General features: G+C 40.4%; 1 protein-coding gene across 1 annotated transcript in view; it reads left to right on the top strand.

Annotated features, from left to right (window-relative positions):
- Positions 1 to 408: 408 nt before the first annotated feature.
- GFI1B (growth factor independent 1B transcriptional repressor) overlaps positions 409 to 9,825 on the top strand; it is a 19,621-nt gene continuing 10,204 nt past the window's right edge. The window contains exon 1 of the mRNA XM_069069596.1: positions 409 to 539. The gene's annotated coding sequence lies outside the window, so the exon portion shown is untranslated. The remainder of the gene's footprint in view (positions 540 to 9,825) is intronic.

The following is a 9,825-nucleotide window of genomic DNA, read 5'->3' as shown; positions in this document are numbered from 1 at the left end:
CACATATTTAATGACAGCAGTGTTGTATTTGTGTGATTTAAAAGGAAAGGAACTCATTTCCCAGTAAGAAAGAGAAGCATCGTGTCAGTTCTTTGTATTAAAAAAGGTTTAATGCAAGCTAGTATTTTTTTCTTTTAAAGTTGTATTCAGTTTGTCACTCCTCAGGAGTTTCTTTTTCAGTAACATTCAGGAACTCAAGCAAAGAGGGTGCTTGCTAAGGGGCTAAAGACTAGGAATGAGAATTCCGTTTCTCAAGTCCTGGAAAGTTTTGATAAGCAAATACAGCCTGAGCTCTCTCTCTCCATTGGCTGTTTCTTCACCGCCAGATTTTGACACAAATAATCAGATTGAAAAATCAGGGAGGGGAACAGTAGAAAAAAAAAAAGGAGAAGTATCTATTTGAGCAGAGAGTAACAAAGTTGACAGAGTGGAAGAACTGTTACCCAAAGAGAATGCTGTAGAAGTCCTTTTATACCGTGTTTTTCTGGCAAGAACTGAAGTAGTAATGTGAAGACAGTGAACTTGTAGCTCTCAAACAGGTGAATGATTTAAAAGTTGATTTCATAGATTTTTGATTTGCATGTCTAACTTAGATTTTTTTTTTAGTAGTACTGCTTATGTGGCTTATCTTGTAGTTTTACAAAGAACTCAGGGAAAATTGTATGGACTTTAAAAGATTATGGAAATAAAAATGTTTAGAAAGTTATTATTTAAGTCTGAAATGCTATATGTTTTTATGCTGTGGTGTGATGGAAAGAGACTAGGAATTAGACCAGGTTTATAGTGCTGACTCTGATTCTAGCTGGCTGTGTGACCTGGTGCAAATCACTTAACCTCGCTGGGACTGAATTTCCCAATCCCTGAAACAAAGATATTTTACTTAGTAATCTCTTAGCTCCTTACTGGCTCTAAATTCTAAGTCTGTCATTTGGGACAGTAGAAAGAGCACTAGCTCTGGGGTTAGAAACTTATTTTCAAATCCCTCTGGTGTTGATACCAGTATGCTCAGGGGCCACTTAACCTCTCCAACCCTCAGTTTCTTCATCTGTAAAATGGGTGCATGTACATGAACTCAATAGCTGCTAAAATGCCCTCTAACTCTAAATCTATGGTCCTAATTTGATCCTGTGTCTAGATAGCCTCTGAAGTCCCTTCCAATCTCTTAATATATGATGCTATGATTCATGTATAACCACTACAAATTCTCTTTATGGATATTATTCATATTGAAATATGTTATATGCATGTATTTACCTTCATGGACAGATGCTAACATCATGCTAATATACACACATTTAGACTTCTTTTTAAAATGGGTTGTTTCATTCTTTGTAATTGTATCCCCAGCACCTCTCCTGTTGCTTGGCGTATAGAAACAGGTGCTTAATAAATGCTTATTGAACGACCAGGTGATGTTTATCTACTAAAGCATACTAAGCTGGAAGCCAGAAGACCAGGATTTTAGTCCCAGCTTTGCCATTGTCTTTGGACAAGACACCCTACCTCTCTACTACTCTTTCCTGAGCTATAACATGAGGGCAGTGAACTAAATGGTTTCTAAGGTCTATTCCAATTTTAACATCCTGTGATTCTGCGCTAATACCACGAATATTCATGGCACATGTACAATGTGTAAATTCACACATCTTTCATTCTTTCATATACTAACAGATGCAAAGTTAAAGTTCCACACAGAAGTCTGTTTCTGCAAAACTTGTAGAGACCACTAACATACAACACCTGATCTCCTGACTCTTTGGTGAATGAGGGAAATATTTTCTTTATGTGTTGCATAGCTATGGAGCTGCTGCGACCAAATCTACTTTCCTTGTGATTTTCACAATTTTTCAACCTTCCTTTCAGAGAGATGTGTGCAGTCTTTGGGAACAAGATATTAGAAATCACATTAGTTCCACCTCTATCTAGCCTAATGACTGTATTTATGATAGGTATAAATAAATCACTGGGTTGGAACTGACCACTGCTACTCTCATCTATGAAGGAAGGACAGGTAGCATCAAAAGATTTCAGCGTTGGTCCTTCCGATGAAACTTAGCTTCAGAGGTTTCATAGCCAGTTTAAGGTTTGATTCATTATTTTTAAAAAACTGCTTTTTAAAGCATTCCCTAGAGATGCAAGTTGAGGACAAGTCTATTTATGATAAAGGCATCATAAAATTCTGGGGACCACTCCTCTTTAGCTTTTCCTGGGAAGGTATGCTCTAATACAACCTGCAGGAACTTTGCTGTGTGTGGCATAGTGTATAAACTGCTTCATGTTAGCCCTTAACTGGAACAAAAAAAAGATTTTCCCAGTTCATCCTAGATCAGAGGCTCTCAACCCTTTTTGTATCACACATACTTTTGGTAGTTTTGTGAAGTCTATGGACTCCTTTTAGAATAATCACAAAAAAAAACAATGATATTGAAATACAGTTCTCAAAATATTTTTCCTAGCCAAGTTTTAAAATCCCACAGAAATCTATTTGAAGACCTCTTGAACTCCTTTGGGAGAGGAATCTATAAATCCCAGTTTAAGAACCTCTGGCCTAGAGGATGGTAGTATTTTTCTTATTCTTCCTTCCTTCCTTCCTTCCTTCCTTCCTTCCTTCCTTCCTTCCTTCCTTCCTTCCTTCCTTCCTTCCTTCCTTCCTTCCTTCTTTCTTTTTTCTTTTGTTACAATAATTTTTTTAAACTATATGAACCACTTAGATGTCCAAAGGCTATATTTTGCATCTTGTATGCTTTAGATATGCAATACATTTTGGGAGTTTAGCAACAGACTATGACTAGCCCTTCTGAATTCTATAGACTTGCTCTAAAAGTGATATACTATTCTAACTTCTGCAGCTAAAGGCAAACACAGCCATATCATAGAGTCTTTTCAGGAAGCTTGCCACTGGAGGGCTTGAACATAGTCTTTAAACACAAAGGAAGTCAAAATAGTCCCATGTTACTGACCCTGGGAAAATACTGTGAGAATTACCCAATAGGCCCTAAAAGGGAACCCCAAAATATGAGTTTCTTTGTCAAGGTGGGTCTGTCACATGAGGACACAGAGTCATATGCTTTTCAAATTGGAAAGGATCTCAGTGATCAGCTAGCCCGATATTCTCATTTTACAGAGGGGGAAACTGAGACCCATAAATGAGAAACTACATCCCTCAAACTCATAGGATCATAGATGTAGAGTTGGAATGGATCTTAGAGATCCTCTAGTCCAATTCCTTCATTTTATAAATATGGAAACAGAGCCAGAGAGGTTAAATGACTTGCCCAAGGTAAAACAACTGATAGAACTGGGATTTGAACTCCAGTCCTCTGAACTCCAACCAAGGGTCCTTTCTACTACTTATTGCTGCCTCTTCAAGTCAATTGTATTAGAAAGTACTTAGTCTGATGGTGTGTGATATGCCACCCATCTCACTTCTCATGCCTAAATTGAAAGTGTCCTGGTGTAACAAATCACTTTCATTTTTGTTTACCTTTGTCCACACCAGAAATTGTACCATAATGTATCCAAGACCAGATGACACTCTATGTCAAAACAAAATGCTAGATATTTTTACAGAAGCACCAGATGTTATACTAACTTAGGATCAGAGATTGATCTCTCAGGAATAGAGGTTTTCTGAAGAGATGTTAACAGTGGTTGACTTTCCGGACAACTGATAAGATCAAGATACTTGCTTTATGAAGAAATCGGTGCATTCTTTCACAATCCGTGCCCTCAGCTTTATGCCAGGATAGATCGGTGTGAATCAGAACTGCATTACTGCTTATTTAGTTGTTAATTAACAGCATTATGGATGATTAGTTCCTGTTTTCTTGTGTGGGGTTGAGGTGGAGGGGAAGGTTACAGGGCAAAGGGAAGTTCCTTTCAAGCATTTCTCAGTATATTTGAACTTAGGGCTTAGTCTAACTTGGGGTCCCTTGTATCATTAATTCTAGCTTTGCAATTCTTATAAAGAGAACCACACGGGGAAAAGGGCAGTAAATTTTTGTTTATTTTTGTTTTGACTCCACAGTCCTTTCCCAATATACTTCTTCCTCCCCTCACTGGACCTTCTCTGGTAATAAATAAAAATAGTTCAGCTATCATAGCTAACCCAATTGTTGCATTGCCTGTGTCCAACATTCTACATCCATAGTCTTTCACTTTTTTATGAGAAAGAAACTGAAGTGCATTTTTCATTTGTTCTCAGGATCTGAGATTGGTCATTATCATTAATTCATGTTCTTCCATCTTGTACTGTTGTTTTCATCTATGGGATTGATGATAGAGGGGACCATATTATTGTGAGTATGTGTGGTTCTCCTAGTTCTACTTACTCTACTCTGTATCAGTTCCTATAAACATCTCCGTGTTTTTCTGAATTCATCATCTCTGTCATTTTTTATAGCACAATAATATTTCATTTTATTTATATGCCATAATTTTTCCAGCCACTCAATCAATAGGCTCCCATTTTATTTTCAGGTTGCTTTTCTTTTCTACCATAAAAAGTACTGCCATGAAGATCTTGATATGTAGCTGGCCTTTCTGTCTGGATTGGCTATTAGGAGACCTAGTTCCATTACTAACTATGGTGTGACTTTGGGCAAGTCACTCTACTTCTTGGGCCTCAGTTTATTCATCTATAAAATGGGTAGGTTGGACTAGATAAGATTTAAAGATATTTTTAGCTCTAAAATTCTACAGAGAAGACCAGGCCATCTATAATCTAAATGGGGAGCCCTATTATCTCATCTGCCTTTGCTCCTGGAAAGGAAGAGATTTCCACCACCACCCCTATGTGTATATTTAGTTTTCAGGAAAGATTTTGAAGAGATCAGGTGATCTCAGGAGACTTGGATTTGGCCATTCTGGGTTTACCACTAGGTAAACCTTGATCTGCCAGTAGAAAGTATCCTGTGTGACACAAAAAATGAAAAATCATCAGGATGCCCTTGCCCTACTGTTTCATTGAGGTTCCTCACCATTTCCTGCCCTAAACCAATGGATAGTATTTCTCTGTGGCTTTGATAGGATAGTTATGTTGAGCCTCAGATGCAAGGTAAAATCATGGGCATTCTTCCAGGTGCTTCAGAAGTACGGCGAATTATCCTGTTCCTACCCAAAGCCCACCCTGAATCAATTCTAGTTTTCCCATTGAGGAGACCCTTTCCCATTTCACACACACACACACACACACACACACACACACACACACACACACCATTTTCTACTTTCAGCTACTTATAGCTAGACCAGAGACACCTCTCTACCAAAAGGAAGTAAACCAGCTAGCTTCACAATTAAGCACTGGTTTTCTTTGGAGTCAATCTCTCTTTGGATCTTCTTTCCTTGCCCACATATCCTTGGGCCAGCATCCTGAACTATGCAATCTTGCAGTCAGACTCCTCAGCCTGGGTTACCTTGACTTCTCCCTGAAGCTCTAAAGAAAAAATAAGAGTAATGATTTTCCATCTCCTGATTGGCAGACAGGTACCTTAAGCTTCAATGACTCTGATTAAAAGCATTTAGAGCAACAATAAGAATAACTTTCCCTGAAGTTGGGGGGACGGGGAGATCCAAAGCTACTTCACCTACAGTGGTAGTAGGTTGCAAGTAATGCCCTCCAAGATTACCAGAACAAATGCAAATTTTCATGCAAATCCATTCTCCACACCCCACACATTTCCCCGCCTTGAGCCCACCAGACCCTGACTACTTTTAGTAATCAGGGACTTAGTCTCTCTTGTTCCTCCAAACCAAACTAATTTAGTAAAGAAGAGAGTTGGAGGAAGAGGGAAGGAAGAGGGGTGGGATTGTGGGGTGAGTGTGCATGTATGTGTGTGTGTTAGTGGAGGAGGCACACAACGGGAGGAAGACTGTGTCCCCAGGAGATAAGGAATTTATTGCAAGGAAAGTATGGGTGATTATAGTGCCAGCTTGTTTTGTTTGTTTGACAAGGGACTAAAGGGGATATAATACTCAGAGCCTTTTCACTGTCTGTCCTTCCCCTTAGAATTTAGAATCCAAGAGCCAGAAGGATTTTGTATAGAGCATTTAATGTAGGCCTGCACAACCTGCAGCCGGCCAAAGGATTTCAGGCCTCCCACAAAAAATGTAATGAATGTTTTCCTCTACATTTTTTGCAGGTGGCCCAAAATCCTTTGGTGGGCCTTAAGTGGCCCACAGGCCACAGGTAGTGCAGGTCTGATGTTCCATTCCTTTCATTTCACAGCAAAGGTAACTGAGGCCCAGGGAATTGACCCAACTTGCCCAAGATCACACAGCTAGTAAGTGGCACCACTGAGACTATAACCCAGGTCTTCTGATGTTTAGACCAGTGTTCTTTCTACTACTCTAACCCATGCATCACGAGAGCTAGAGAAGGTCTTTGGCTATCATGGGAAGATGAGACAGGTTTGAAAGACTCAGGAAGGGCCATTTTTTGTCCCCAAGATTGGAAATTTGGGCAAAGACTTTTGAGTTTCAGAAGATGCAAAAGATTTTCCTATCTTTCCTTCCTGGGCCCTTGCCTAAGAAAAACACTGCTACCAGGTTTAGGAGGCATTGAAAAAACAGGCAAATGCTGGTCCTTTGTGCTGTCTTGTCCTGCCTTCTTGGTTCAGGGAGCTCTCCCCTCCCCACCTCCTACAACTGCCCCAAAGACCAGAGCTTGATACTGTATGCATTTGGTAATCTCCCCAGCACCTACACTCCTTCTCTGGGCCAGATGTGATCAGCCGATAACCCCCACCCCATCCCTAAAGTGTTGTTCAGAGCTTGTGTTCTGAGGGTGCTACAATCCTTTTCCCGTGTTTCACAGATAACCAACTCAAAGCTCTGTAGGCAATAGGAAAATTTCAGAAATATTTGAAATGATGTTGTCAGAAGAATTCAATTCAATAAGCATTTATTAAATATCTATTATATAGTCAAGTCATTAAGCAAGTGTTAGGTGCCTTCTATGAGCCAGGCACTCGGGTAAGCATAAGGGATACAAGAAAAAACAAAGACAATCCCTTCTCCCACTGATGGAAGAGACAACAAGTAACTGGGCACAAACGAGATCTATACAAGATATCTTGGACATGGGCACTAGCATTAAGGAGGAGGATCAGAGAAGGCTCTTCATAGAGTGCGATTTTAGCTGGCGGTCCGAGGAAGCCAGGAAAGCCAAGAGATAAGAGATGAGGAGGGCCAGAGCCCCACACAAGACGACAGCCAGCGAAAATTCCTGGAGTCAGGAAATGAAGGGCTTTTTTCAAAAAACTGCAAGCTGGCCTGGGCCCCTGCATAGCTAAATATGTTGAGTGGAGAAGACTGGAAAGCTAGGTTATGAAGGGACTTAAATACCAAATAGAGATTTTTATATTTGATAAGGGAGGTGATAAGGAATCATCAAAGATTATTGAATAAAGAGGTACTATAGACATATCACTTGGATAATAAAAATACATGTTGTTTCTGCCTCCAAAGATCTTACAGCTGTGTTGTGGACCCACAGACTGTATACTGTATATATGCATGTCTACTGTACATGAAACAACATGTGCAAAGGGTAGTGTCCCATTTGAAGGACTTGTAGTTTGGAGGGAAGACCATTAGATAGAAGCCTCTCAGTAGGGGTTGTCTTTTACCTTTCTTTGTAACATCCAGTTTAGCAAAGTGCCTGACACAGAGTCAATATTTAATCAATGATTATTCTGATTTAGAACCTTGATGACATCAATTCTACAATCCTGGGCAAATCATTCAACCTCTTTGATTCTCAATTTTCTCATCTTTAAAATGGGGTGATGAGAAAGGGAGGAAACAATAGAGATTATATTTAGGCTATTGGGAAGATCCATAGAAAGTAAACTTTAAAGCTATATACAAGTATCAACTCTTAGACTATTCAGTGCTAATTGGGTAATACTTAAAAATCAATCAGAAAGAATTTTTTAAGCAATGGGACACAGAGAATACAAAGAAAAAGCAAAAATTGGTCTCTGCCCTTAAGGAGCAGGGCTTATGTTTTTTATGAGAAAGACATGAAAATTGGTACCTGCAAGAGGAATACAAAGTAGATGGAGAAACTCCTTAGAGCAAAAGAGACTAGCTGCTACTGGGGGGAAAGGGCTATGGGAAAGTAAGGGAATGAACTTAATACATTTTATATGCCAGGTCTTGATGATATTATCTCATTTAATTTGTTGTTATTTAGTCATTTCAGTCACATCTGGATCTTTGTGACCCCATTTGGGGTTTTCTTGGAAAAGATATTAGAATGGTTTGCCACTTCCTTCTCCAGCTCAAACCAAACTAAGTGACTTACCCAGAGTCACAAAGCTATTAAGTTTCTGAGGCTGGACTGGTATTGGTCAGGTTGATCTTGACTCCAAGCTCTGCACTCTAGGCCCTTGAGCACTCAGCTGCCAGGGAGTATCTGAGTTGGAAATGCACATTGCAGGCATAGCTTATCTGTCATCATAGAGGTGTAGATTCTTCTTGGATGGAATAAAAAGAAGGAATGCTACAGTACAGTTTGTACAGTGTTTTTCTGTTAACTTATTTGCACACAGTAGGCACTTAATAAACGAGTGCTAAATTGATAGAATGAATCATTTATCACCAGCTTTTGTTGCAGCAGGTTTACACACCCAATTTGCTCAGTCTCTTGGAGTGTCCAGAGACAAAAGATTGGCTTTGTTCAAATCTTCTGCTTAAGGGAATTAAAAGGTGTTAATGGGATATGAAATTGGGTGGTGACCTAGTAGCAGAAAAGAGACTATGGCAACCCAACCCACAAAGGGAGGACGTAGGAAGATTAACCTCTGCTATTAAAGGAGACCCCCAGCAAGTAGTGAAAGAAGGGCCTGAAGGAAAGCTCTAGAGAAGACCCTACTGAGACAGAGTGGAGGAAGTTGAGGAGGCAAGAAGCAGGAAGACTGGAGAGACAAGAGGACAGAGGAGAAAGGGGAGAGAGAAGGTGTGGGGGAGGCTAGGGGCAGGGGGGAAAGAGGCAGGAGAAGCAGGAGAGACAGGAGGCTGGCTGACTGACTCAGAATAATTTCTAAAGGGAATAGCTGGAGGCCAGGACCCATAGGGAGAGCAAGTCTCTAATTGTCCTGGCTACAGACTCTCTTAGAGTCTAAGGGCTCCTAGTCAGAGAAGGTTGGGCTGGGGGTTGAGACAAGACTGGAAGCACATTTTCTATGACTGTTTTCCCCTCTGAAAAATGGGAATCCTTGATTCTTCCCTCCTCCTTTACCCTTGTGGAGAAAGGAATATGCACAAGTTAAGATTCTCGTAGGAGGAAAATACCATTTCTGATTTCACAGCACTGTTGAGTGTGTGTTGAGTGTTCACTGTGACTGTTGAGGTCTGTGATAGTAATGGCAATTAAAGATTCCCCTGTATTGGCTTGGTTTTCAAATTGATTGTGTTAAAACCCAGAGTTTGTTAATCCCACCTGATGGACTTGTTGATGTGAAAAGAGAGTCCTGAACTGGGAGGAGCTGGTGACGTAGATTTGGAGAGACAAGAGAGAGGCAGGAGAACTTTTTGGAAGCAGTGCCTCGTGGAGGCAGAGAGAGACTGAGAAGGATTGCTGAGAGCCACTTTGAATTGCCCTGGACTTTTGAGACCTGCCCCCTGAGCTGCCAAGGACTGAGGAGACATGGCTGTTTTGCTGGTACTTTGTCTGTCTGTTTTGATGTTGTTTTGCCAGATTTGTCCACTGGTGAAAGATAGTCCTGTTGTTGAAGAAGTCCTGGAACCTGGCTTTTGGTTAAGAAGCCCTGAGACTGTCCTGCAGACAGAGTGAATACTGTCCACTGGTGAAGGGCA

This window comes from Petaurus breviceps, unplaced genomic scaffold (genome assembly GCF_028583685.1).
Source record: "Petaurus breviceps papuanus isolate PSGF00001 unplaced genomic scaffold, PetGlider_PUasm1.0 90779, whole genome shotgun sequence".
Taxonomy (NCBI): domain Eukaryota; kingdom Metazoa; phylum Chordata; class Mammalia; order Diprotodontia; family Petauridae; genus Petaurus; species Petaurus breviceps.
Note: the sequence above shows the minus strand (reverse complement) of the source record. Positions and strands in the feature narration are given on the sequence as shown.